We start from the raw sequence: 26,884 nt of genomic DNA on the forward strand, positions 1-26,884 counted from the left end.
AGCGGGTAAGTGACTATTGACTTGAGTGAAATGAAAAAAAAATTCTTCGGCTGAAAGCTGAAGTTTGTGCAGCCTAGCCTGTCTGTGCACGGGCAGAAACAGTGTATTTATATGTGATGTTTACCAGTGTTCTTTATCTCCTCTCTGTGCTCTAATCACAAACTGAAGACAGTTAAGCCTTTCAGTTCAGTCGCTGTATGCGTTTTGGAAAACCTAAGTAATCTGGAATGATTACAACTTAGAAATAATGTTTCCACGAATCAAGTCATGCTGCTAGCTTTCTTACTGATTTAGGGCCTAAATTAACTGTGCCAGGCCTTCACTTCCACTCCTGGTTCTTAGGATGGGGGACCTATTTCAGGTTAGTTACCACTAAGGCCTATGAGCACCTCATTAGCACCCCAACCAGGCCCAGGGCTTTCCTATCTTCTTGGAATACAGGGATAGGATGGCAGGAGAAGGAGTGTTGTGGAAATAAGATTTGAAGAATTGTCGATATCAGAAATTTCATGTGAAGGTCTGAGATCTGAAACAGTACCCTGGGATTCAGGGTAACAGAGAGCTGGTGGTGATGGACACATCTGTACAGCATCGTTTGTGGCCTCTGTGTGGTCTATTGACTCTAACCCATTTCTGGCCGCTGCTCTTGGATTCTGCCCGTCCCTCCCCTCTCATTCAAACCCCTTCAGGTGTCCGTCCATTAGGCCTTGACTCACCTTCAGTTCCCAGGGCCAACCTTCAGCATTGCTTGCAGTTATAGTCATCCGCTTTCCACCTGACCCATTTATTTTGGCTTCTGGATTTTGCTCCTAGGGAGGCCCCCTGCTTGGATAGCTGCCTGGCCAGCTGCAGAGCCAGCTGTTTGTTCCAGACTCCAAGGTGACTACACTCCTCTCCTCTCCCTCTGACTGGTCCCGATACATAGGCCATGACAAGAAGTGAGAGATAGTGACGGTGTGACAAATGTGTCAGAACAGATTCATTCCTCTGTAGGTCATCTCACCAGTGGACTGCTCAGAGTTCAGGTGCACATTCACGCCTCACAGTGGGCCATGGACCAGGAAGTCTGTGTGGACCTCAGAGGCCTAGGGACAGGGGCAGGTGCAGAAGAAGAGTTAGGAGGAGGACACAAAAGGCTGATTTGGTTTGTTCTGCAGTTTTGGCCAAGACCAGTACTGGTGTTTGGGCTGCCGTTCAACACACAGGCCATGTCCTTCAAGAGCATTGGCATGAGGTCAGCTGAGCTGACACACAGGTGGTAAGGGCCTAATGGCGGCCCACCTTCCTTAACCTTGGAAAGAAAGTTTAGGGATTATGTCTTCCACTTTCAAGGCAAATTTTTTGAAACAGGTGTCTGTGTCCATTGGTTCCATTTACTCCTCAACTCACTATGACCTGACTGCTGCCTCCCTGGACCCTGCTCCCTGCCAAACTGGTCAGATATCTCCATGGTTCTCACCCATGGGTGCTTCTTAGTCTTTTTCTTGCTTGATCTCTTGATAGCATTTGCCTTTGTGGACCACAGCCTACTCCTTGAAACATGCTTTTCCTTTGTTCTCTGGATACCTCATAATTCTTTTTCCCCTACCTCTCTGGCTATACCTTCTCACTCTTTTTTCCAGGGGTCCTTTCTCTGCTCATCTCATATAGCTTGGATATTTGTGTCCTCCAAACCTCATGTTGAAATTTCATCCCCAGCATTGGAGGTGGGGCCTGGTGAGAGGTGTCTGGATCATGGGGGTGGATCCCTCATGAATGGCTTGGTGCCTTTCTTGCTGTAATGAGTGAGTTCTCGCCCTATTAGTTCACATGAACACTGATGTTTAAAAAGAGCAACACCTCCTCTTCTCACTCTTGCTCTGTCTCTGGCCATGTCATGTGACATACCTGGTGCCCTTCACCTTCTGCCGTGAGTAAAAGCTTCCTGAGACCTTACCAGAAGCAGATGTGACTGCCATGCTTCTTGTACAGCCTGAAGAACTGTGAGCCAAATAAACCTCTTTTCTTTAGAAATTACCCAGCTTCAGGCATTCCTTTTAAGCAACACAGAATGAACTAACACACCATCCTTTTTTTTTTTTTTTTTTTTTGGTAAGACAGAGTCTTGCTTTGTCACTTAGGCTGGAGGGCAGTGGCACGATCTCAGCTCACTGCAACCTCTGCCTCCCAGGTTCAAGCAGTTCTTCTGCCTCAGCCTCCCCAGTAGCTGGGACTACAGGCACCCGCCACCATGCCCAGCTAATTTTTCTGTTTGTATTTTTAGTAGAGATGGGGTTTCACCATGTTAGCCAGGATGGTCTCCATCTCCTGACCTCAGGATCCGCCCGCCTCAGCCTCCCCAAATGCTGGGATTACAGGCGTGAGCCACCGCACCGGACCCACACCATCCTTTATTTAAGCTTTGGTGTTATTCTGGCTTCTTTCTTTTTCTCTGCTCCTACACACCCTCCGAGGGCATCTCATTCATCGCTGTGAACTCTCTTGTCTGTCACGTACGCATGACTTCTAAACGCGTGTCCTCAGATTTCTAGATCAAACTACTTCCTGTTGCTCTGAGTGTTCCCCAGTCATCACAAAACAAGCACATCGAAAGTTGAACTCAGCACCTTCTCCCCAAAATCTCCTCAATTTCCTCTTCATATTTTTGCTGTCTTAGTGAATGATATCCACTATCCACCCAGTTGTCCAAGTCTTAAACCCGATCTCCAGTCCGGACTTTTCTGTCTTCAAAACTCCAACATGTAATCCATCATGACTTTCAGTAGATTCTATCTCCTCGAGAATGTGGCTTGTACATTTCTCATAATTTGGTGCTGCTCACCTTTCCAGTCTCATATCTGACCACTCTAAGACTCTCTAAACTACTTTTAGTACTCACATACTCAGCATGCATAATCATTCACATTCTTTCCAAAATCTGCGTACGTTGTGCCCTCCACCTGAAACAGACTTCCCCACCTCTTTATTTGGTTAACTCCTTCACACCTTCTAAGTGTCTGTGTACAAGTTACTAACTTCCAATTTTCCCTAAATCTGGGTTAGGTGACCTCCTAGGGCTCTCAGTACTTATCTCTTCATAACACGCTTCTTTATCACGGCTGACTTTCCTGTTTCTACCGTGCCCTCTCCTGTGAGGTTCCTGTAAGTGCTTACGGGGACCTTATTTTTTCTATCCACCTTTGTATTCCTAATGCCAATAAAGTATTTGGTATAAAAAAAATGCTCAAGAAATGAATGAATGCGAATGTCAAAGGTATCATTGTGAAAATAGAAATTACATTTCTGGCTGGGTGTGGTGACTCACAACTGTAATCCCATCACTTTGGGAGGCTAAGGGTTGCCTTAGCCTTAGGCTGCAGGGTTGCTGCAGCCGAGGAGTTTGAGACCAGACTGGGCAACACAAGAAGTCTCTCTCTACAAAAACAAAAAAAAGGCAGGGCACGGTGGCTCATGCCTGTAATCCCAACACTTTGGGAGGTCGAGGTGGGCACATCACCTGAGGTCAGGGGTTTGAAACCAGCCTGGCCAAAATGGTGAAACCCTGTCTCTACTAAAAATACAAAAAAAAAATCAGCCGGATGTGATGGTGTGTGCCTGTACTTCTAGCTACTCGGGAGGCTGAGGCAAGAGAATTACTTGAACCTGGGAGGCGGAGGTTGCAGTGAGCCAAGATCACACCACTGTACTTCAGCCGGGGTGATAGAGCAAGACTCCATCTCAAAAAAAAAAGAAAAAAAGAAAAAATTAAAATAATAATAATAATAAAAAAAATTAACCAGGTATGATGTGCACCTATAGTACCAGTTAATCAGGGGGCTGAGATGGGAGGATCACTTGAACCCAGGAGGTCGAGGCTGCACTGAGCTATGATAACACCACTGCACTCCAGCCTAGGCAACAGAGTGAGACCCCGTCTCAAAATAATAATAATAATAAATAAAATTTCCAATCGGAGAAAGCAATTAGTATTTTACTCAACAAAGATTTGTCCAGTCCCTCAAACATTAAAGGGATTTATTTAAACACTAAAACTATTGCTGGGCATGGTGGTGCACACCTGTAGTCCCAGCTACTTGGGAAGCTGAAGCAGGAGGATTCCATGAGCCCAGGAGATTGAGGCCAGCCCTTTTAAAAAAAAAAGATAACCCCATCTCTTTTAAAAAAAAGATAAAACAAATTTAGAAGAACTCATCAACATTAGAATTGCAAGCAGAGGGGGCTAGGTACAGTGGCCTATTGCCTGTAATCCCAGCACTTTGAGAGGTCAAGGTGGGTGGATCACTTGAGGTCAGGAGTTCAAGAACAGCCTGGCCAACACAGTGAAACCCCGCATCTACTGAAAAAAAAAAAATACAAAAATATTAGCTAGATGTGGCGGTGCACGCCTGTAATCCCAGCTACTCAGGAGGCTGAGGCACGAGAATCCCTTGAACCTCGGAGGCAGAGGTTGCAGTGAGCCGAGATTGCGCCACCACACTCCAGCCTGGGAAACAGAGCAAGACTATGTCTCAAAAGAAAAAAAAAAAAAATTGCAAGCAGAGGGTAATTAATAGAGGTATACTTCACATCTGTCCCTTGTGGGCGTCTTTTCCAGAGTTCCATATCCAGACTCTCAAACCATGTTTTGGGATCATCCAAACATTCCGTCCTCCTGACTCCATAAACTATTGGATTCATAACCTGCTCCATACTTGAAAACATGGGGACTGGAATTCGGTAAGTGTTGATGTTTCATTTTTTCTCTGTTTAGTTGTCAACAATGGACCGTACCTGTAGAGTAATGCTTTTGTAATTCTCTCTGGAGTCTTCATCAGAAGATGTGACTGGACTCCTGACTAGTCTAGTTGTTTTCACATTGTTTGAATGTGCTATGTGTACCGAGAAATGTTGTGAAGTCTTCTGAGGAGTTCCATCCTTTCACATTTTCTCCTCTGTTTCATGAGTATTTAAATTCTTTGGGCACAGTGGCTCATGCCTGTAATCCCAGCACTATGGGAGGCCGAGGCGGGCAAATCACGAGGTCAGGAGTTCAAGACCAGCTGACCAACATGGTGAAACCCCATATTTACTAAAAATACAAAAAATTGCTGGGCGTGGTGGCAGGTGCCCGTAATCTCACTACTCAGGAGGTTGAGGCAGGAGAATCGCTTGAACCCAGGAGGCGGAAGTTGCAGTGAGCTGAGATCGCACCGCTGCATGCCAGCCCAGGCGACAGCATGAGACTCCATCTCAAAAAAAAAAAAAAAAAGAAATTCTTTATCATTGCTCTGTTGATTTTTTCCTAAAGTGACTTTACATAGAGAAAAGTGGATTTTCAGCTGGGTACAGTAGCTCACACCTGTAATCCCAGTGTTTTGGAAGGCCAAGGCAGGAGGATTGCTTGAGGCTGGAAATTCAAGATCAGCCTGGGCAACATAGCAAGACCCCATCTCTACAAATATTTAAAAATTATCTAGGACTACAGGTGGCATGTGCCTGTAGTCCCAGATACTTGGGAGGCTGAGGCAGGAGGATCACTTGAGCCCAGGAGTTCGAGGCTGCAGTGAGCCCTGATCACAACACTGTACTCTAGCCTAGGCAACAGAGCAAGACCTTATCTGAAAAAAATAAAAAATAAAAATAAAAGTGGATTTTGAGACTCAGAAAGACTTGCTCACCACTCATGGCCAGTTGAATAATGCAGGACATGAGTAGTTCAACCATACTCCAAAACCAACTCTGCTTTAGCCATACTGCCTATTGGCAACCCTATTCCATCCCCACTGTCAAATTTCTCTAGCTCCATAACTGCTTTTGTTTTTCTCTTTTTTTCTTTTTTTTTGAGACCGAGTCTTGCTCTGTCACCCAGGCTGGAGTGCAGTGGCGTGATCTTGGCTCACTGAAAACTCTGCCTCCTGGGTTCACGCCATTGTTCTCCCTCAGCCTCCCGAGTAGCTGAGACTACAGGCGCCTGCCACCACGCCCGGCTAATTTTTTTTTTTTTTTTTTTTTGTATTTTTAGTAGAGACAGGGTTTCACTGTGTTAGCCAGGATGGTCTCGCTCTCCTGACCTTCTAATCCACCCTCCTAGGGCTCCTAAAGTGCTGGGATTACAGGCATGCGCCACCGCGCCCGGCCTGCTTTTGTTTTTCATAACGCTTCTTTGTTTATTGTCTACCTCTCCTTCTAGAATGTAAGCATCATGAGGGCAGACAATTTTTTTGTTCAGCACTAGATGCTCAGCACTTGGAGTAGTAACTGGTACGCAGAAGACATTCAGTAGATATTTTTTGATTGAATGAATAATGTATTTTTTAAGTTTTGCTTTTTAATTTTTATACTTTTTAAAATAGAGATGAGGTTTTGCTATGTTACTCAGGCTGGTCTTGAACTCCTGGCCTCAAGCAATCCTCCTGCCTCAGACTCCCAAAGTGTTAGGGTTACAAGCATGAGCCACCACACCTGGCCCTTGTTTTTCTTTGTTTGTTTCTTTCTTTCAAGAGGTTGATGTGGGTCGGGCACAGTGGTTCACGCCTGTAATCTCAGCACTTTGGGAGGTTGAGGCGGGTGGATCACCTGAGGTCAGGAGTTCGAGAGCAGCCTGACCAACATGGAGAAACCCAGTGTTTACTAAAAATACAAAATTAGCCAGGTGTGGTGGCACATGCCTGTAATCCCAGCTACTCCGGAGGCTGAGGCAGGAGAATCGCTTGAACCCAGTAGGCAGAGGTTGCAGTGGGCCGAGATCGTGCCATTGCACTCCAGTCTGGGCAACAAGAGTGAAACTCCGTCCCCACCCCACCCCCGCCCCCACCACACACACACACACACACACACACACACACACAAAGGGGCTAATGCACATTCGGATCTCTAGGGATCTAATGAAAGTCTGGTTTTTCCCTGAACACTTTTATCGATGACTAAGACAATAATACTGACGGCACGCTTAAAAAATTTACAGATGACACACACTAGAAAGAATAACAAATAGGTTGGAGGATACAATCAGATTCTCTCCCCGCCCCCAATCCTGACTAAATGTAATAATGAATCATATCAAACCATATAGAGTTTAATGGGTACCAATATAAAGTACTCAAAGATCCCCAAATTGAATTGTACAAGTACTGAGTGGGGGCGAGATGGCTTACAGCTACACACGGCAGGAAGATTTACAGTCTCCTGTTGATTGTAAGAAGATGATGAGTCAACACAGTGGGATGTAGCTTTTTAAAAAATCAATCTTTTGTTGTATTAATAGAAATGTAATGTTCCAGAGGGGAACTAGTTCTCTAGTACTCACCAACGATCAGACCACATTTATTGTGTTTTATGAATTCTGGGCTTCAGACATTCGGATACATTGATCAACAAAGGATTATATGAGAAAAATAAAAAGGATAATAAGAAATCTGCTGCACAGAATTATTCAGAAATAACAAAAAGATCCAAGGTTGTATGTAGGTGTGTAAGGGGGGTGGTGAAAACTAGCATATGTAGCTACCTTTCAAAGTTTGAGGTCTAATCCGGCAGAGGAGAGATTTGATTTCTTCTGGACAATCCCAATGGCAGATTGAGGGCCAATGAGTGGAAGATGTAAGCATGTATATTTCAACCCATTAACACTGGTCAACTGCGAGATCTGCCTAGCAGCCAAATGACAACCATTGGAGGTAGTAAATTCCCTGACCCTGGGGCCCAGAAGCGGGGCAGTCATGCCCCATTCACTGGGTACATTTGTGACAGAAGTTCAAACACCCGAGTGAGGAAATGAGGAGAATAGATTTGTTTATAATAGCAAACACAGAGTGAGTGCGTACTGTATGGCAAGCGCCATAATATGTGATTAACGTGGTTGTCGTTTCTAATACATCAATCCCACTAGCTCATTTTACAGATGAGAAAGTGAGGCTTAGAGGGATTAAGCAATTTGTCCAAGAACTTACACCTTGGTACAAAGCAGATCTGGGATTTGAACCCAGGCAGTCAGATCGCAAACCTTAATTATTCTATAAGGACCCCAAGGTGGGTGTGGTGGTACACCTCTGTAGTCCAAGATACTGGGGAGGCTGAGGCAGGAGAATCACTAGAATTCAGGAGTTCAAGACTGCAGTGAGCTAGGATCATGCCACTGCACTCCAGCTTGGGCATCAGAGTGAGACCTTGTCTCTAAAATAAGTAAATCAAAATAAAAGTAAAGTATAAGGACTTTTACTTCTAGAAAGCCGTTCTTTCCCACCTTGAGATCCTATCACCCTAATGAAATAATCAAACCGAGGAGTTTATCTCAAAGGGTGGATGATTCTATAGTATGTAGGTTCCCTCTATATGTAATATGCAGGAACTGTATTAGTCTGGCCATTTGCCACTTGGGCATACTAGATGGAGCCCACCATAGGATCTGGCAGAGTAGGTGCTTGCTAATTATTTATTAAGTGAAAAGAATGAACAAATGCTACAAATACAACACCGGCGGGATCTGAAATGACAGAATCTCAATATATTGTGCCTGAAGAAAAGCACATTTCTGGGTCGTCTACTGAGGAGCCTCAGCAAAAGTGATAATCCATCATTCCCAGCAAAGGCCTTGAGAATTCCTGTGCAATTGTTTGAACGATATTCATTTAAGCAAATATTTATTGAGTACCGGTCCTGTCCCAGGTATGTCCAATGTGTGAAGGGTGCAGAGGTGAATCGGAGGATGTGCTGTTGGTGGGGGAGAAGACTTGTGGGCAAATTCTTACAGTACCTTGCGACAAGTGCTATAGCAGTTGCATGTATGTTTTTTAAGTATGATGGAAGCAAAGAACAGAAAGGAACTAATTCTGCTAGGTTGAAGGAGTCATCTGATACTTGATTATATTTTATTTATTTATTTACTTACTTTTATTTATTATTCTTTTTTTTTTTGAGATGGGATCTCCCTCCGTTGCCCAGGCTGGAGTGCAGTGGCTTGATCTCAGCAACCTCTGCCTCCTGGGTTCAAGTGATTCTCCTCCCTCAGCCTCCCAAGTAGCTGGGATTACAGGTGCCTGCCACCATGCCCAGCTATTTTTTGTTTGTTTGTTTTTAGTAGAGACGGGGTTTCACCATGTCAGGCTGGTCTCGAACTCCTGACCTCAGGTGATCCACCCACCTCGACCTCCCAAAGGGCTGGGATTATAGGTGTGAGCCACTGCCCCCAGCCATTGATTATGTCTTAAAAATAGCTTCCACGTATGTGTTACTTGAGTTTATTCAGTCTTCATAAAGACCATGTGAGATCGTGACCCCTTCTTGTACAGAAGATGAAATAGAGTCTTACGGAGCTTAGTTGAGCTCCCCAGGGTCATATAGCTAGTAAAAATAATTGCCCACATTGATTGAGTGCTTAGAATATCTGCAACTCTGTTCTAAACCATCTTAAGACATTTAATCCTCTAAGGTAGTTATTGATATCATTGTCATTTTACAAATAAGAAAACCGAGTCACAAGATTTAAGAGTCTTGCCTATAGTCACATAGCTAGAAAGTGGAAAACCAGGATTTCCACCCACACTGTCTAACTTTAGCAGGCAGACACTGATCCACTGCACTAAATTGCCTTGTCTAGTCCCCCAAAGAGCTGGAACTGACACACTTGGACTCTGATTCCGAGTTCAGTTCTCTTTCAAGTGACCTTGCTCATTAGCAGATACTGCATCCAAATGAGAAGAAATGGTCATGTGGATACAAGGAGGCTTGTGTAGTACCTGCATCCATGGTATGGTGGTATGGTGGGAGGGCTATGGTGAAGTCTGTAACGTGCATGAACTTAACCACTGACAAGCATTATGCACAAGCTTTAGATTTTCTATGTTGTAGGTATTCAGGGTTTTTTCAGGGCAGTCAGAATTTTTTCTTTTTGAGACAGAGTCTCGCTCTGTTGCCTAGGCTGGAGTGCAGTGGCGTGATCATGGTTCACTATAACCTGGAACTCTTGGGCTCAAGTGATCCTCCCACCTCAGTTTCTCGAAGAGCTGGAATTACAGGTATGAACTACCACATCTGCAGAATTTGGCCTGTTCTCCAGGTCAGCATCCTGGGCTCTATGGACTATGACTTGTTACTCATAGGAACTAGCCACCAACACTTACCCTGCAGCCTTTTGGCTGGTATAAATTTTTCTAAAAAGAAGACATAAACCATTAAGAATGAAACAAGTTAAATTCAATACCTGTATATTAGCAAGAATGGAATACAGAAATGGAGAAATAAAGCACATAATTGTTTAAATTGCCCAGCTTTCTCTCCATAATAAAAATTATTGGATTGAAACACAGTTCAGGGTTGGACACGGTGACTCATGACTGTACTCCCAACACTTTGGGAGGTCAAGGTGGGAGGATCACTTGAGCCCAGGGGTTTGAGACCAGCCTGGGCAACATAGCAAGACCCCGTCTCTAAAAATTTTTTAAATTAGCCAGGCGTGGTGGTGCACAGCTGTAGTCCCAGTTACTTGGGAGGCTGAAGTAGGAGAATCACTTGAACCAAGGAGGTAGAGGCTGCAGTGAGCCATGATTGTGCAACTACACTCCAGCTTGGGTGACACAGTGAGACCCAGTCTCCAAAGAAAAAAGAAGAAAGAGAAAAATAGTTCAGTCTAATATTATTGTGTCTGAACAATTAAGTTGGTCTGGCTCTGTGGCAAATCTGAGAAAGAATTGGTTTTTAAAACGAATAAAGGAGATTCCTTCCTTTTTAATAATTACTACTTATGTTAATGTGGACATGACCTATATGATTGAAGATATTGTGTCTTTAAAATTGACATCTCTCAGAATTTTTGGAGATTTGGTCATTTTAAAATTAGCTGCAGGCTCGGATTTCTGTGGCAGGCGGTGGGGCAGAAAATTCAGTGTTGTTTGGTATTCAATGCAGGTGGGCTTTTGGTATTGCTTGGTTTTTAGTGTTTTGTTTTGTCATTTATGGAGATTTAGTAGATTCGACTGATTATCTTGGCCTTTGTGTTTGTGGATTTCTATTTTCTTGGCTTCAGTTCCTTGGAAACGTTTGTTTTGATGGTGGCAGGAGAGCTGGTTTAGTCATGTTTTATTTTTGTTGTTCCTATTTATTTCTAATATCCTTTAGTTCAAGTCCACTTACAAAGTATCGTGTAACCTGTCTTTATGTCTCCACAAATGAAATGTTTCTAGTAGTAACTCTAGTGTAGCCTTATAGGAATAGTTAATTTGATGCCCAGTTGATGCCCATTGAGATGGTTCTGTAGTATTAGAACAAGGGTATGGTTTGGAAATTATGCTTGAAATTTATAATTGGATATGGCATTTAGCAAATGAAATTTCAAGTGTCTTAGATCAACAAGTAGCCATATTCATATAAACGTATTTTCCTTTTCATCTCTGAGTCAACAAAAGTTGGAAAATTCTTTTCTCACATATTCCATTCTTCAACTAAACCTGTCCCAAGGTAAATTACTTTTAAAAAACCACATCCCAAACAAACAGTTTTTCATAAAGCTATGAGTACATGAATAGAGTAGGCCCCACTGGCATTTGGGATGTACGAGTAATTAGAACTCTGTTTTTCAAACATGTAATTTACTACAGTTGAGGTTTTTAATTCTTAACTTTGAGTCTGTTGGGATGAAACAAGTGACCCTTGCTGGAAATATGTCAAGAATCAACTTTCTCAGGTTGACCTTAGTTTGCTGGTCATCACATTCAAACACTGTGTATTCCCAGGCTTGAAGATGTTGGAACCTTCCTAAGTTTGTTAAAAGATCAAGGCAGAAAGCTAGTGCCGCTTTGCTGCTGTGAAGAACAGACTTCCCTCTTCCTTCTCCTTTTAGTTGGTTTCTGCATGAGAGAAAGCATGCTCCACCTCAGCGGGCCCCGTCTTTCCTCCGATAATTACCTTGTACCTCTTGTTTTTGCAACCAGATAGATGTCTATCATCCTTTGAACCTTTCTAGTACAAGGCCCAGTACTAGGCACCAAGGACTGTTACAAATGCTCTCAATCACCATTGTTCATAACTGAAAAGTGGCAACAAAATCTGGAATAACTCAATGACTGTATGATCTTGAGCAAGCAACTTAATCTCTCTCTAAAATAACGATTTCAAGTGTGGGCAACATGGCAAAACCCTGTCTCTACAAAAAAATAAAAAAATTAGCTGGGTGTAGTGGTATGCACCTGTAGTCCCAGCTACTAAGGAGGCTGAAGTGGAAGGATCCCTTGAGCCCAGGAGGTCGAGACTGCAGTGAGCTATGATGGCACCACTGCACTCCAGCCTGGGTGACAGATCAAGACCCTGTCTCGAACAAACAAACCAAAAATAATAAAATAGCTATTTCACAAATAGCTTGGGATTATATATGAAAATACTTAGCACAAAGCTTGGAACATAGTTGCAAGTGTAAATTGAATTTATGTGCAGTATATAATAATCCATGGAAACTCAAATGGACAGATGGACCCAAATCAAAATTGTCTGCCTCTAGCCATTTGTTAAATCAAAGTTTCACTTTCAAATGAATAACTAAATCTACCTATGATTTTGCTTTAAAGTCTACATTCAGGGTAAAAAAGTACTTCCATGATAATCTGTTCATAGATTTCATGACAGGAGCTGACAAAGGTTTATTTAGGAGAAAATGACATGTGACCAAGCAGAAGGAGAAGATTAGATAAATAAAATATCTATTTCAAAATAAATGAAGAAGGGACAATTATCTGATAATAGAACATTCAGATGGTGATATGATTATAAAATAGGCTTGTTTTTGTAAGTTGGTTTAAAAAATTTTTATTGACCTTAAAGGAATAACTTTTTCATAATTGAATGATAAACCAGGCAGTCCTTGTATTAACTAGTAATAAACTACAGATATTCATTAACTATATTTTTCTTTGATTGCATCTGCTGTCATAGCCTTACATTTATTTTAGTGGTTAAAAAAGAGTGATTTGATTTGATAACTGCCTGTCCTCTCTGCATATCAGAAAATCAGAAGGAGCAGCCTTCCCTCTGACTCACTTAGCTGTGAACACAGTACTCTGCCAAATTACTGGGAACTAACACTGTAGTAAAACCATAAGAACATTTTGCTAAGAAACCTTTTCTCATCTGCAAATTACTTGACTGAAACCTGAGATGCTGGATTTCAGCACAAAGGTGGCTTTGGAGGAGAAAGTTTGTGCCAAACTGGATCTGTTGTTTTTGTATTATATAAAAAGGAGGAAAAAAATGAACGGTGTACTCCTGAGCTATACATTTAAAATTATCCTATTACATCAAATGACAGAATTTCCAAACCTCAAACTTTCCTTTAGAGCTATATCTTCATAAACTATGATCTGTACACAATCAAAACTAAATGTAATTGAATATTAAATAATTAGCCTTGCCCAGTTGTATTTAAAGAGTACTGGACAAAGTTATTTTATTCACTGCATCAGAAGTGAATTATACTTGAATTACAAAAATGGCAATACATGTGCAGTATAAAAATACAGAATACAGAGTAAAAAGAAGGAAATAAAAATCACCAAGATGATTCTATCACTCAGAGATATCGTCATTAAAATTTTGTTTTAAATTTATACACACGTACAAACAGACACATGCACACACATACATATACCAGAATATCATGATATATAAATGCATATTAATGGTTTATTATAGAAAAATGAAACATAAGGAAAAGTAAACAGAAAGCATAAAGAACCCCATGTCTAATTGGACCTCATGTCTAGCCCATCAATATCCCATTCCTCTCCCCATCTCATTTTATTTTGAAGCAAATTCCAGATATTATATTATTTCATCCATAAATTTTGATATGGCTGGGTGTGGTGGCTTATTCCTATAATCCCAGCACTTTCAGAGGCTGGGGCAGGAGGATCACTTGAGGCCATTAGTTTGAGTCCAGCCTGGTCTACGTAGTAAAACTGCCTCTACAAAAAATTAAAAAATTAGCTGTGTGTGGTAGTGAGTGCCTATAATCCCAGCTACTGGGAGAATAAGGTGGGAGGATCATTTGAGCCCAGGAGTTCAAGACTGCAGTGAGCTACAGTTGTGCCACTGCACTCCAGCCTAGGTGACAGACTGACACTCTGTCTAAAATATATCTATTTCAATATGAATCTTTAAAAGATAAGGACTTGTAAAAAACATAACCATTATCATATCTACATTAACTAATACAATTTTTTGGTAGTATGAAATATTCAGTGCTGGAATTTTTAATTGTCTCACAAATCTTATAACTTACTTTTGTTGTTGTTTTTTCTTTTTCTTTTCTTTTTTTTTTTTTTTTTTTTTTTGAGATGGAGTCTCACTCTTGTTACCCAGGCTGGAGTGCAGTGGCATGATCTCAGCTCACTGCAACCTCCACCTCCTGGGGGTCAAGCGATTCTCTTGCCTCAGCCTCCCAAGTAGCTGGGATTACAGGCACACACCACCATGCTCAGCTAATTTTTATATTTTTAGTACAGACAGGGTTTCACCATGTTGGCCAGGATGGTCTCGAACTCCTGACATCGTGATCTACCCTGCTCGGCCTCCCAAAGTATAACTTACTTTTATAGTTTGCTTGTTGTCGCGGGATCCAAATAAGGTTCATGCACTGAGGTCGGTTGATATGTCTCTTAAATCTCTTTGAATTTAAATTCCATAAATCTCTTTTAATTTCATTTTTTTCCTCGTAACTTATTTGTTGCAAAAACCAAGTTGTTTGTCCTGTAGAACTCCCCACAGTCTGGATGTCTCCGATTGCATTCCTATGATGTAGCTCAACATAGGAGCTGTCCTATAACTGTTCCTCTGTCCTCTAACTACACACAGGCCTGATCAGATTCATATATACATATATTTTTTTCCTTTTTTTGGCAAGACTGCTTCCTAGGGAGTGGAGTAGTTTGCCATTAGGTGGTACATAAAAATCTCTTCTTTTGTGATGTTACCTGGATCTATTAGTTCATTAAGGATTGTAAAAATGGTAATATTTTAATCCTATCATTCCTTGGCATGTGCCATTGGTGTTTGCTTTGTCTTATTTTTAAATTACTTTTGTTTTCTCTATAATTTGAACTCATTTATTGAAATGTATTTAATGTGCTTATGTGCATATTATTTATTATTCTTATTAATGCTTAAATTATCCTCGTTGGTCTGCGATAGCATCTTTAAATTGGTTCTTGACATCTTTTGACACAACCCTAGAGTTTTTGATAGCTCTCCTGCTATTTGGTACAAGATGGCATAGGCTAACCTTATATATTTCCACATAGTAAAAATTACTCATATTTAAGATGTGAATATATATAAATATAATACAAAACCTTAGGACAGAAACTATTTATAATACCAAAAGACTAGAAATAACCCCAATGTCTATTAATAGAGGACTGGTTGAATAAACTATGATACCTACACACAGTGGAGTCTGTGTAGCTATAAAATGGAAGTAAGATTTTTTTTTTTTGAGACATAGTCTCGCTCTGTTGCCCAGGCTGGAGTGCAGTGGCGCTATCTCAGCTCACTGCAACCTCTGCCTCCTGGGTTCAAGTGATTCTCCTGCCTCAGCTTCCCGAGTAGCTGGGATTACAGGCGCCTGCCACCACGCCTAGCTAATTTTTGTATTTTTAGTAGAGACGGGGTTTCACCAGGCTGGGCAGGCTGGTCTCCAACTACTGATCTCAGGCAATCTGCCTGCCTTGGCCTCCCAAAGTGCTGGGATTATAGGCATCAGCCACCACGCCTGGCCAGAAGTAGGATCTTCAAATATACTTATTATGGATTGATCTGTAGGATATATTACAAGTAAAAAAAATGGGGGTAGAAATGTGAGTCTACAATGCTACCATATATGTCAGAAGGGATATATATGTAAATTTGTATACCTACACACATATATGCATGCATACACACACATATGTAAATACATTTGCTTATATTAGAGAACAAAGAATAGGAGGATTCACATCACAAAATATTAATAATAGTTACCTATGAAAAAGGGAGGAAAGAAAGTGGGGGGATAGGGATAGAAACTAGACTGCTTTGAATTCACCTTGTTTTGTAGATTTGACTTTGGCCAGGCTGGTCTCGAACTCCTAAGCTCAGGTGATCCACCTGCCTTGGCCTTCCAAAGTGCTGGGATTACAGGCGTGAGCCACCACACCCGGCCTAATTGTGGGATATTCTAATCTTATTATGCCTGCTGTCCTTGAGAAGCAGGATTCTCAGCATGAGAGGAAGGGAATATAGATATAACATGGAGGCGCTTAGGCAGAAATCCTGTGGTCCCGAATTTGAATTGAGAGTTGATATAAATTTAGGATGTATATGTACATGTATAGACAGATCTCCTAGGTCCTCCATTCACCGAAAAACCTAGAAACATGACTAAGCCAGAAGCAATGAGCACCCTTGTTATCTATATTATGATATGATATACATACACATATATCATAAATATATATGCATATATACATAAATTTCATATATGTGTAGCATCAATTATTTAGCTATTCTTCTATTTCCGGTTATTTACATGTTCCCAGTTCTTTACACTTGTATATAATAAGTGTGGCAAAGCAATTGTGCACTTATTATTTCCTTCATACACTTTTCTGTAAGTAGAATTACCCGACTAGAGGGTAGGAACATATTTAAACTCTTGATTAGTATTGTCAGATCACCTCCAGAAAGGTTATACCAGGTTACATGCTAAGTGGCAGTGGGGGAGAGAGTGACTGATTCACTGCATTAATAGTTATAGACATTTTAGACATTTACGCTGACATAGTTCTGCCGATCTATGTCAGGTAGAACTGTGCCTTTTTTGTTTTTCCCTTTTTGATTTTCTTATAGAGAAATTTTAAAAAGCAATAATACCATATGGAAAAACTACACTGCTCTAACGTTTTCATATTTACATTATAAATTAATAACTGTATATTTGACTCCTTAAAAGTCCTACTTATTTGCCCTTTATATCTGAAGAAAATCCTGCAAAGTGCTCCTTTACTTCTACAATTTTGTGTGTAGATGGAAGAGCTATTTCATCACCAAGCTATTCTGCATTTGAAATGAAGGAGGAAATAGTTTATCCCTCCATGAAATGGTATTGACAGGAAGCAATCCACAAAGATTAGAATGGGCTTGTCAAACTTAATGTGTTCCTTATAATTAATGCATTGAATTATAAATCCTTTCGTTGTAAACGTACATATATCATGAATGTATTAAGATGTGAATTTTTATATCTTTTTGGTAATTTTGGCAGTTATCTTTGAAATTCCTGGGGTTTTTTATTGTAAACTTACCTTCGCAGAGCTCATTATATGTGAAACTTTATTTTCCAAACATAGTTTAGGAAATTAACTAACTTTGTAAACATTATTTTAATGTACCTTCTATATACAACTGAACCATGATTATGAAAGCAAAAAAAAAAAAAGTAGATTGTAGGCAAAATCGTAGACTGTTATAGCTAGAGCGATCTTAAAGATCGGCTGGCCTAACCCCTTCATTTTAAACTTTTTGAAAATGAAGACAAAGGGCAGTTATGTAACTTCATTAGAGTCATACAGCTACTTTGTGAGAGTGTGACAAAATCCCAAACTGATCTGGTACAGCGCCCTTTCCATGTCGCTTCTCAGAGTTAGCAAAACTTGAAAGCAATACACAAAACCAAATATAATTGTTGTGTTAGGGAAATGGGATTTGGTGTGTCTACCTTCAAATTTTGATTATGTCACCTTTTCAATAAAAATTCTATAGACAATGGATGAACAACTACATTATAAAATTAGGTAAAAGAGCACCTTTGTTATTTGGGAAGCTAGAAATAAATTATGGGTTTTCTAATACTTAGCAGGGATTTGTAGCAATCAAAATGCAGACCATCAATGACTTGTTAGGGGTGCAAAAGTCATTGCGGGTTTTGCCATTATTTTAATAGCAAAAAATGCAATTACTTTTGCATCAACCTAATACAATGGTCTATCATGATTTTTTGACTTTACAGTGGTGTGAAAGTGACATGCATTCGGCTGGGCACGGTGGCTCACACCTGTAATTCCAGCACTTTGGGAGGCCGAGGCGGGTGGATCACGAGGTCAGGAGATTGAAACCATCCTGGCTAACATGGTGAAACCCGTCTCTAATAAAAAAATACAAAAAATTAGCCAGGAGTGGTGGCGGGCACCTGTAGTCCCAGCTACTTGGGAGGCTGAGGCAGGAGAATGGTGTGAACCTGGTAGGCAGAGCTTGCAGTGAGCTGAGATCACACCCACTGTACTCCAACCTGGGTGACAGAACAAGACTCTGTCTCAAAAAAAAAAAAAAAAAAAAAAAAAAAGTGACATGCATTCAGCAGGAACCATATGTCAAATTTGGAATCTTCATCTTTTCCTGGGCTAGCAATGTGCAGATACTACTCTCTTGTGAAGCTGGGCCAAGTCACCTAACACAAAGCCCATTTTATAATAAAGTGTTGAATTTCTCGTGTAATTTACTGAATACCGTATTGCAGGCGTTCTGAACATGTTTCAGGTAGGCTCGGCTAAGCTTCGATGTGTGGTAGGTTAAGTGTATTATATGCATTTTTGACTTTTGTTATTTTCAACCTATGATGGGTTTATCAGGACATAACCCCGTTGTAAGTGGAGGAGCACCTGTACACAGCATCTGAGTGCCTCATGTATGTATTCATAGGCATTGTTGTAAGTACTTTGTTTGCATTATCTCGATGAATTCTAACGACAATCTCAAGCACAAAGAGAGTATGTGACTTGCCACCAGGTAATCCTAAGAATGTCAGACTCAAGATTTGAACCTAGTTAGTCATAGATACAGTGGGTTATTTGAAGTTTCAAGTCTCAACTGTCATTGCCACTACAACTGAGGGTTGCTGTGATTGTCTGACTCTCCCCAGCTGTCTTCCTACAGGATCAAAGTTTCCACTTGAGAAATTCTTACATAGCCAGGCACGATGGCTCAAGCCTGTAATCCCAGCACTTTGGGATGCTGAGGCAGGCAGATCGCTTGAAGCCAGGAGTTCAAAACCAGTCCCGGCAACATGGTGAAGCCCTGTCTCTACAAAAAATACAAAAAAAAAAAAAAATGTAGCTGAGTGTGTCGGTGTGTGCCTGTAGTCCCAGCTACTTGGGATGCGAGGTGGGAGGATCACCTGGAGGTCAAGGCTGCAGTGAGCCATGTTCACAACACTGTACTCTAGCCCAGCTCACAGAGAGAGACATTGTCTCAAAAATTAAAAAATTCCTTGGAGCAAAAATTTTTAGAGACAATCTGCCTTCATCTGCCACTTGCTATGTGATTTTTCATTCCTCATCTGTAACATAGGTGTGATATCTACCTCATAGAATTGTTGGAGGACTAAATTAGAGAAATCGTATCCATTTTTTAGCTGAATAGCTGGGATGCAGTTATCATCAGCTATGGTCATCATTATTAGTATTATTAATATCATCACCATTATTCTTTCTTTCTCTCCTTTTGACCTCTTTTTTCATGCAAAAGCTCCTGAAAAGGATAATACATTACCCAAGAAGCTGGTGACTCATCAGTTGTTTTTTTCCTAACAGAATAGAGCAGAGCGGTATTAAGGCTGAAGGAAGGAAAGAGGTAGAGACCTCAAACACAACTTAGAGCAGAGTTTTACCCCACATTAGTTGGGATACATTTACACAACAGTTCATTTGGAGTCTAGTCTTGTATTTGGGATCCTGTAATCTTTATTAGTTTCTGGAGCTCATTAAAGAATGAGGAAGGGCACTGCCAGCAGTGGTGACAGACCTTCTGTCCCTGCCCGAGGAATTCTGTCCACTGTGGCCACCTGCCTGTCCATGCTGCAGTGGGAAGTGGGCAACAACCCTCCACAAGCTCTTCTGTTTACTGTGCCAGGAAACGGGCCTCTTGCCATGGAAAAATTTCTCATTGTACCCGTAAGTACAGAACACATATTGCACAATATGTAAGATCTTATTGAGACTTCTTGTTAGGCCGGGCGCTCAAGTCTGTAATCCCAGCACTTTGGGAGACTGAGGCAAGCGGATCACCTGAGGTCAGGAGTTCAAAACTAGCCTGGCCAAGAAGGCAAAACCCTGTCTCTACTAAAAATATAAAAAAAATCAGCTGGGCATGGTGGCAAAGTCCCAGCTACTCTGGAGGCTGAGGCAGGAGAATCACTTGAACCTGGGAGGCAGAGGTGAGCCGAGATCACGCCTTTGCACTCTCCAGCCTGGGCTACAGAGTGAAACTCTGTCTCAAACAAACAAACAAACAAACTTCTTATTAACCTGTGTACACACCGTGCTTCAAGACTAGGACTGAGTGCCATTTCTGAGGTGTCATTCCACTTTTTACTCAGGGGCTAAAAGTCTAAAGGTGGCCCGCAACCACATCCTCACTTTTTTCTCTAGATCACACACTTTGCACTGACGCCTAAAGTCTTACTGTTTAATGCTACCAGCTTCTCCCTCAGGTCAAGTATTCTTATTTTCTGTATTTCATGTTTCACTTTTTGTCTTTATGAAAAGGACCGAGCACATGGTAGAATAGAAAATGGTGCAAAAAGATGTTCAGTAAAAGGTGCATCTCATTTCCATCCAGGCTGCCCAGTGCCATTGGCGAGAAGTGCCAACCATTTGTTCACTCATTCAGAAAGTGTGGTGGGGTGCCTCCTCTGTGTTAACCACTGTTTGGGGTGCTTGGAATCTAGCAGCAAACAAATGGATTAGATCCCTGCCTTCTAGTAGGGGTTGATGGGCTACGAGCAAGATATATGAGCAAGTTATCACAGGGTAGGTTAGAAAGTGATGAATGCAGCCCGGGCAACATGGTGAAACTTTGTCTCTACAAAAAACATTAAAAAAAAAAAATTAGCTGGGTGTGGTGGCACACCTGTAGTCCCAGCTACTAGGGGGGCTGAGGTGGGAGGATCACCTGAGCCTGGAAGTGGAGGTTGCAGCAAGCCGAGATCATGCCACTGCACTTCAGCCTGGACAACAGAGAGACCCTGTCTCAAAAAGAAAAAAAGAAAAAGAAAGTGACTAATGCTATGGACAGAAATAAGTAAGAGTGGGGTACAGGGTGATCAGGGTCACTTATGAAATATCTATATCTATCACACAAGCTGAGTGTCCATCAACAGATGAAGAAAATGTGGATATATATATATATATATATATATATATACACACACACACACACACACACACATACACACACACAATGGACTGTTATTCAGCCATTTAAAAAATGAAATCCTGTCATTTGCAGCAACATGGATGGAACTGGAGGTCATTATATTAAGTGAAATAAGCCAGGCACAGCAGGACAAATACCAAATGTTCTCACTCATATCTGGGAGCTAAAAATGTGGATCTCATGGAGGTGGAGAGTAGGATGGTGGTTACCAGAGGCTGGGAAGGGAAGGGGGAGCGGGGGATGAAGGGACATTGGCTAATAGGTACAAACATAGAGTTAGATAGTAGAAGTAAATTCTAGTATTCAGCAGTACAGTAGGGAATTAAAGTTGACTATAATTTATTATATATTTCAAAATAGCTATCAGGTTTCAAAATATCACATGTACCCCTACAATATGTACAACTATTATATATCAATTTTCTTAAAGTCATAAACAATTATAATGGGAAAAAATAGTATATATCACTGGCCAGGAATTCTCCTGAGCACTTTACATATGTTAACTATCTGAATCCTCGCAACAAGCCCAGGCAGTCTTACCATCGTCATTGTAAACGGAAGCTGAGGTATAGAAGAGGTAGGAACATGGCTGAAAATCACAAAGCGAATGAGTAGTGAGACCTGGGCTTTCACACAGGCTGCTTGGCTCCAGAGCCTGAGCCTAGCTCCAGAACACCTCCGTCATCCCAGAAAAAAAACTCCCATGCCTGGTAGAGTCACTCTCAATTCTCTCCTCCCCACAGACCCTGGCAACCACTCATCTGTTTTCTGGCTCTGTGGATTTGCCTAATGTAAATATCCATAAAAGCCGGGCGCGGTGGCTCAAGCCTGTAATCCCAGCACTTTGGGAGGCCGAGACGGGCGGATCACGAGGTCAGGAGATCGAGACCATCCTGGCTAACATGGTGAAACCCCGTCTCTACTAAAAAATACAAAAAAAAAAAAAAACTAGCCGGGTGAGGTGGCGGGCGCCTGTAGTCCCAGCTACTCGGGAGGCTGAGGCAGGAGAATGGCGTAAACCCGGGAGGCGGAGCTTCCAGTGAGCCGAGATCGCGCCACTGCACTCCAGCCTGGGCGACAGAGCGAGACTCCGTCTCAAAAAAAAAAAAAAAAAAAAAAAAAAAAATTCATATAAAAGGAATCATGCAATATGTGGCCTTTTGTGAGTGGTTTCTTTCACTGAGCATAATGTTTTCAAGGTTCATCCATATTGTATCAGTCCTTCATCCCTTGTTGTGGCTGAAAAAGATTTCATTGTATGAATATACCACATGCTGTTTATCCATTCATTAGCTCTTGGGCACTTGGCTTGTTTACATTTCTTGGCTATTATAAATAATGCTGCTGTGTACCTTTGTGTACAAGCTTTTGTGGAAACGTACGTTTTGTAATTTTCTTGGGTACATACCTAGGAGAATCGTTCAGTTGTAAGGGAACTCTAAGTTGAACTTATTTATTATTATTATTATTATTATTATTATTATTATTGAGACAGGGTCTCACTCTGTCACTTAGGCTGGAGTGTAGTGGTGCGATCTTGGCTTACTGCAACCTCTGCCTCCCAAGCTCGCCTGTTCTCCCACCTCAGCCTCCTGGGTAGCTGGGAGCATAGGCGTGTGCCACCACACTGTGCTTTTTTTTTTTTTTTTTGGCATTTTTTGTAGAGACAGGGTTTCACCAGGTTGCCCAGTCTGGTCTCAAACTCCTAAACTCAAGCAATCCACCTGCCTCAGCCTCCCAAATTGCTGGTATTACAGGCATGAGCCACCGCACCTGGGCCTATGTTTAATTTAACAAATCAACTTTTCATCATATGTATTACTTACCTAAGCCTCACTACTCGGAAGGGGAAAAATATAGGAGTAAGTGGTTGCTTTAGCAAATGTCCTATCCTGTCCTATCAATATGATGCTGTCTCCTTCTTAGGGTTTCATAAGTCAGTACCCTGAAGGTCGCTGACACTCCATGTGTGTATTTTCTATGCAGAACCCCTACGAAGGCCACCTTTTGTCACCTTCTCCGTACAATAGATGGGGAGTGACCATAAGGAAGTACCCATTAAAGTAACTGAAGGGCTCAAACTTAAGCAGTGGAACCTCTCCAGGTACTTCTAAGAGCATGAGAGACTGGGTCAGTCTAAAGACATGAATGCTTTGAGAAGATTACGCAGTCCTCTAACAATAACATTCGGGACGATTTTGTAGAATTATCTATACCTAGCATAATGCTAAGTGCTTCACAGCCTTTTTCCTAGACTTGCACTCTCCAATATCATAGCCACTGGTCACATGTGACTCTTAAGCACTTGAAACATGGTTAGTCTGAATTAAGGTATGCTATACATACCTTAATTAGGGAAGTTGAGCATCCCTAATCTGAAAATTCAAAATATGAAATGCTCCAAAATCCAAAGCTTTTTGAGGACTATGATGCTACAAGTGGCATTGTTAGTGGTGACAGTCTGCTGTTCTGTGCTGTTGCTGCTGTTTAGCAAATGATACAAGTATTCTAAGGGATGCTGCTGTGCTGATTAGTTACCCTGAACACATTGTCTTTTTCACTATTTTAATAGTATGTTATATATACATATATACATATGTACACATATATATACATATACACACACACACACATACACACACACACACACACACACACATATGTATATCACTCTATCACCTAGGCCGGAATGCAGTGGCACGATCTAGGCTCACTGCAACCTCCGCCTCCTGGGTTCAAGCGATTCTCCTGCCTCAGCCTCTCGAGTAGCTGGAATTACAGGCATGCACCACCATGCGTGGCTAATTTTTGTATTTTTTGTAGAGACGGGGTTTCACCATGTTGGCCAGGCTGGTCTTGATCTCCTGGCCTCAAGTGATTCACCCGCCTGGACCTCTCAAAGTGCTGGAATTACAAGAGTGAACCAACGTGCTCAGCCGGTGTTATATTTTTTAGTGTTGAATACTTACATCTAAATAAACGTGAGAAAATGATTGCTTATCAGTAGCACATAAATGAGCGTCAGGAATGATGTTGCTAGACAAGCACAGAGTGTCCCATGGGTGGTTGAGATAGTGACACCTTTGGTTTCTGATCGTTCGATTGATACAAACTTTGTTTCATGCACAAAATGATTAACAATATTATATAAAATTACCTTCAGGCCATGTATATATTCTGCACATGAAACACATGATTTTCACGTTTAGACTTGGGTCTTATCCCCGAGATGTCTCATTTATGTATACACAGATATTCCAAAATCTAAAATCCGAAACTATCCTGGTCTCAAGCATTTCGAATAAGAGATGCTCAACCTGTACGTATGAAATACACTTTGGACTTTGAAAACTTAGTGCACAAAAGAGAATGTAAAATACTCATGAACATTTTCTACTTGTTGAAATATTTTGGACATGAGTTAAATAACATATAGCACTAAAATTAATTTTGCCTGTTTCTTTTTACTTTTCTTAATGGGCTACTAGAAAATTTTACATCACACATGTGGCTCACATTGTGGCTTCCATTATATTTCTATTGGACAGCACTGGTTCTAGACTAGTCCGCACAGTAATCTGATCAGTTGGATGGTATTATCATGCTTGCATTATGGGTGAGGAAACTGAAGCTTAGAGCGCTTAAGTCAATTGCCTATCATCATACAGCTGTGACTTAAGCGCAACTCTGTCTCCAATTCTGAATTCTTACCCATCACTCTAGGCTGTCTCCCCATAGTCCAGAAATGTAACCCACATGATAGAAAAATGGTTAGGATCATTAGCTGTGGCAAAAGGCTGTCTTCACGTCTTCGTTGTAGAGCACATGAAAAATGGTCTGTGAAGTTCTGTAAAGTAGAATTTAGGGTGCAGTTGGAGGAAATTGCCTATGAGAAAGTTTCTTAAATACTAACTTTGTAATGGTTTGGGACTCACCCACTGAGGATCGAAGGTAGAAGGAACTATTTCAGAGCTTGCTTTCATTTCTACGATTCTATCACAATTCACATCAAATTCACAGGTCAGCCTCTGCTGTAACATTCAGATTGAGATGGAGTAGACTGAGATGAATGAGTGCTTCAGTTTCATCCCTTTTCCCTGTAAAGTGGAGGGTTTTAATTTCATCCCATTTCATTCGAATTTGTGGAAACCTCAATAGGACATTCTTCACAGCAATCCTGCCCTCTTCTAAGTTTCAGTGGAGAGGAAGACAAAACTGCCAAGGAGAGAAATCATTCTCTGAAATACTAAGCCATTGTCTAAAATATTAAACCATTCTCTAAAATATATATTTTAACTTGGTCAAATCTTCCTTTTCCTAAGGGCATCAGTGTTCTTCGCTCACAAATAATTCTCATGTATATATCATTAATGCTAACTATTATGAGTTATTAAATGCTATGACAATTTTATTTGCATTTTACATATATTATACTTGTATACAACATGTATCATGGGTATAATTTACTTTTTAAATTTCAAATACCGAAGAGGATGCCCAGTTTAGAACAGTAGCTCCTTGGGCTATTTTTCCAAGTTGGGAAGGCAGGGGGAGGATTGGAATAATTGCAAATTAAGCTTTGCCACAGGGCCTTGTTCCCAAATGTTTAAACCCTCTTATATTATTAGGGGCTAAAAATCTTGCTAAGAGCTTTTAAACAGAAAAATACACTTATTTGTTTTGGTTTTTTTTTGTTTTTGTTTTTATTTCCTTGAGACAGGGTCTCACTCTGTCACTGAGGCTGGAATGCAGTGGCAAGATCTAAGCTCACTGCAACCTCTGCTTCTTAGGCTCAAGCGACCTTCCCAACTCAGCCTCCCAAGTAGCTGGGACTACAGGCACATACCACCATGCCCAGCTAATTTTTGTATCTTTTTTGGTAGAGATGCGGTCTCACTATGTTAGCCAGGCTGGTCTCGAAACCTTGACCTCAAGCAATCTGACTGCCTCGGCCTCCCAAAGTGCTAGGATTACAGGCATGTGCCACCACACCCGGCCACTTATTTGTTTTTTATTTCTTCCCCCAGACTACAACTTTATAGCATACCAAGAAACATGGCAACTTGACTACTATAAGATTAATGCAAGCCAAAAATCAAACCCTAAGAAGCTAAAACGTTTCTGGACATATATGTGCCACGTTTTTTGTTTTTTGGAGTTTTTTGTAGTTTGTTTTTATTTTTTTATTCAGGGTCAAATTTTTAGTGCCCCTTCACTAGGTTCACTTTGGCTTAAATAGCTACATGGAAAATATGTTCCAGCATTTGTTTTTTGTTAAGTCACTCTTCTGTAAAATTCCTTAGCGGTTTCAAATGTCATTCAGATGAGATGACAATGAATCATAGAAAGAAGACAGAGAGATAGAATGGTATTGGGAAAGAGATAGGGAGCTGGGAATCAGATGACCTGAATTCTAGTTCTGTTCCAAGAACAAATTGGCAACAAGGCCTTGGGGAATTTAAGTTCCACAAACATTTCTTGGACACCTACTATGTTCAAGGCATTGAAATAAGTGCTGTAGGAGCTACAACAATGAACGAGACACGGATTCTCAAGGAACTTATCACCTAGCAGGAAGGAAAGCATATTCACAAAGCAATAGTATAATGTGGTACGGAATGTATGAGTAGTGGAATAGAATTTATGGGGGCACAGAAGAACAAAAACATCATTA

General features: G+C 41.1%; 1 protein-coding gene across 5 annotated transcripts in view; it reads left to right on the plus strand.

The window, feature by feature from the left end:
• Positions 1–26,884, plus strand: part of MKLN1 (muskelin 1) — a 389,751-nt gene that overhangs the window by 27,275 nt on the left and 335,592 nt on the right. For 4 of the 5 annotated variants that reach the window (XM_077994953.1, XM_077994954.1, XM_077994951.1 and 1 more), the window contains exon 2: positions 4,595–4,716. The gene's annotated coding sequence lies outside the window, so the exon portion shown is untranslated. Of the gene's footprint in view, positions 1–4,594; positions 4,717–9,894; positions 9,993–26,884 lie in introns of all 5 variants that reach the window. The other variant, XM_077994952.1, reaches the window with a different exon arrangement.

The sequence above is a fragment of the Macaca mulatta genome, chromosome 3, assembly GCF_049350105.2.
Source record: "Macaca mulatta isolate MMU2019108-1 chromosome 3, T2T-MMU8v2.0, whole genome shotgun sequence".
Classification (NCBI taxonomy): domain Eukaryota; kingdom Metazoa; phylum Chordata; class Mammalia; order Primates; family Cercopithecidae; genus Macaca; species Macaca mulatta.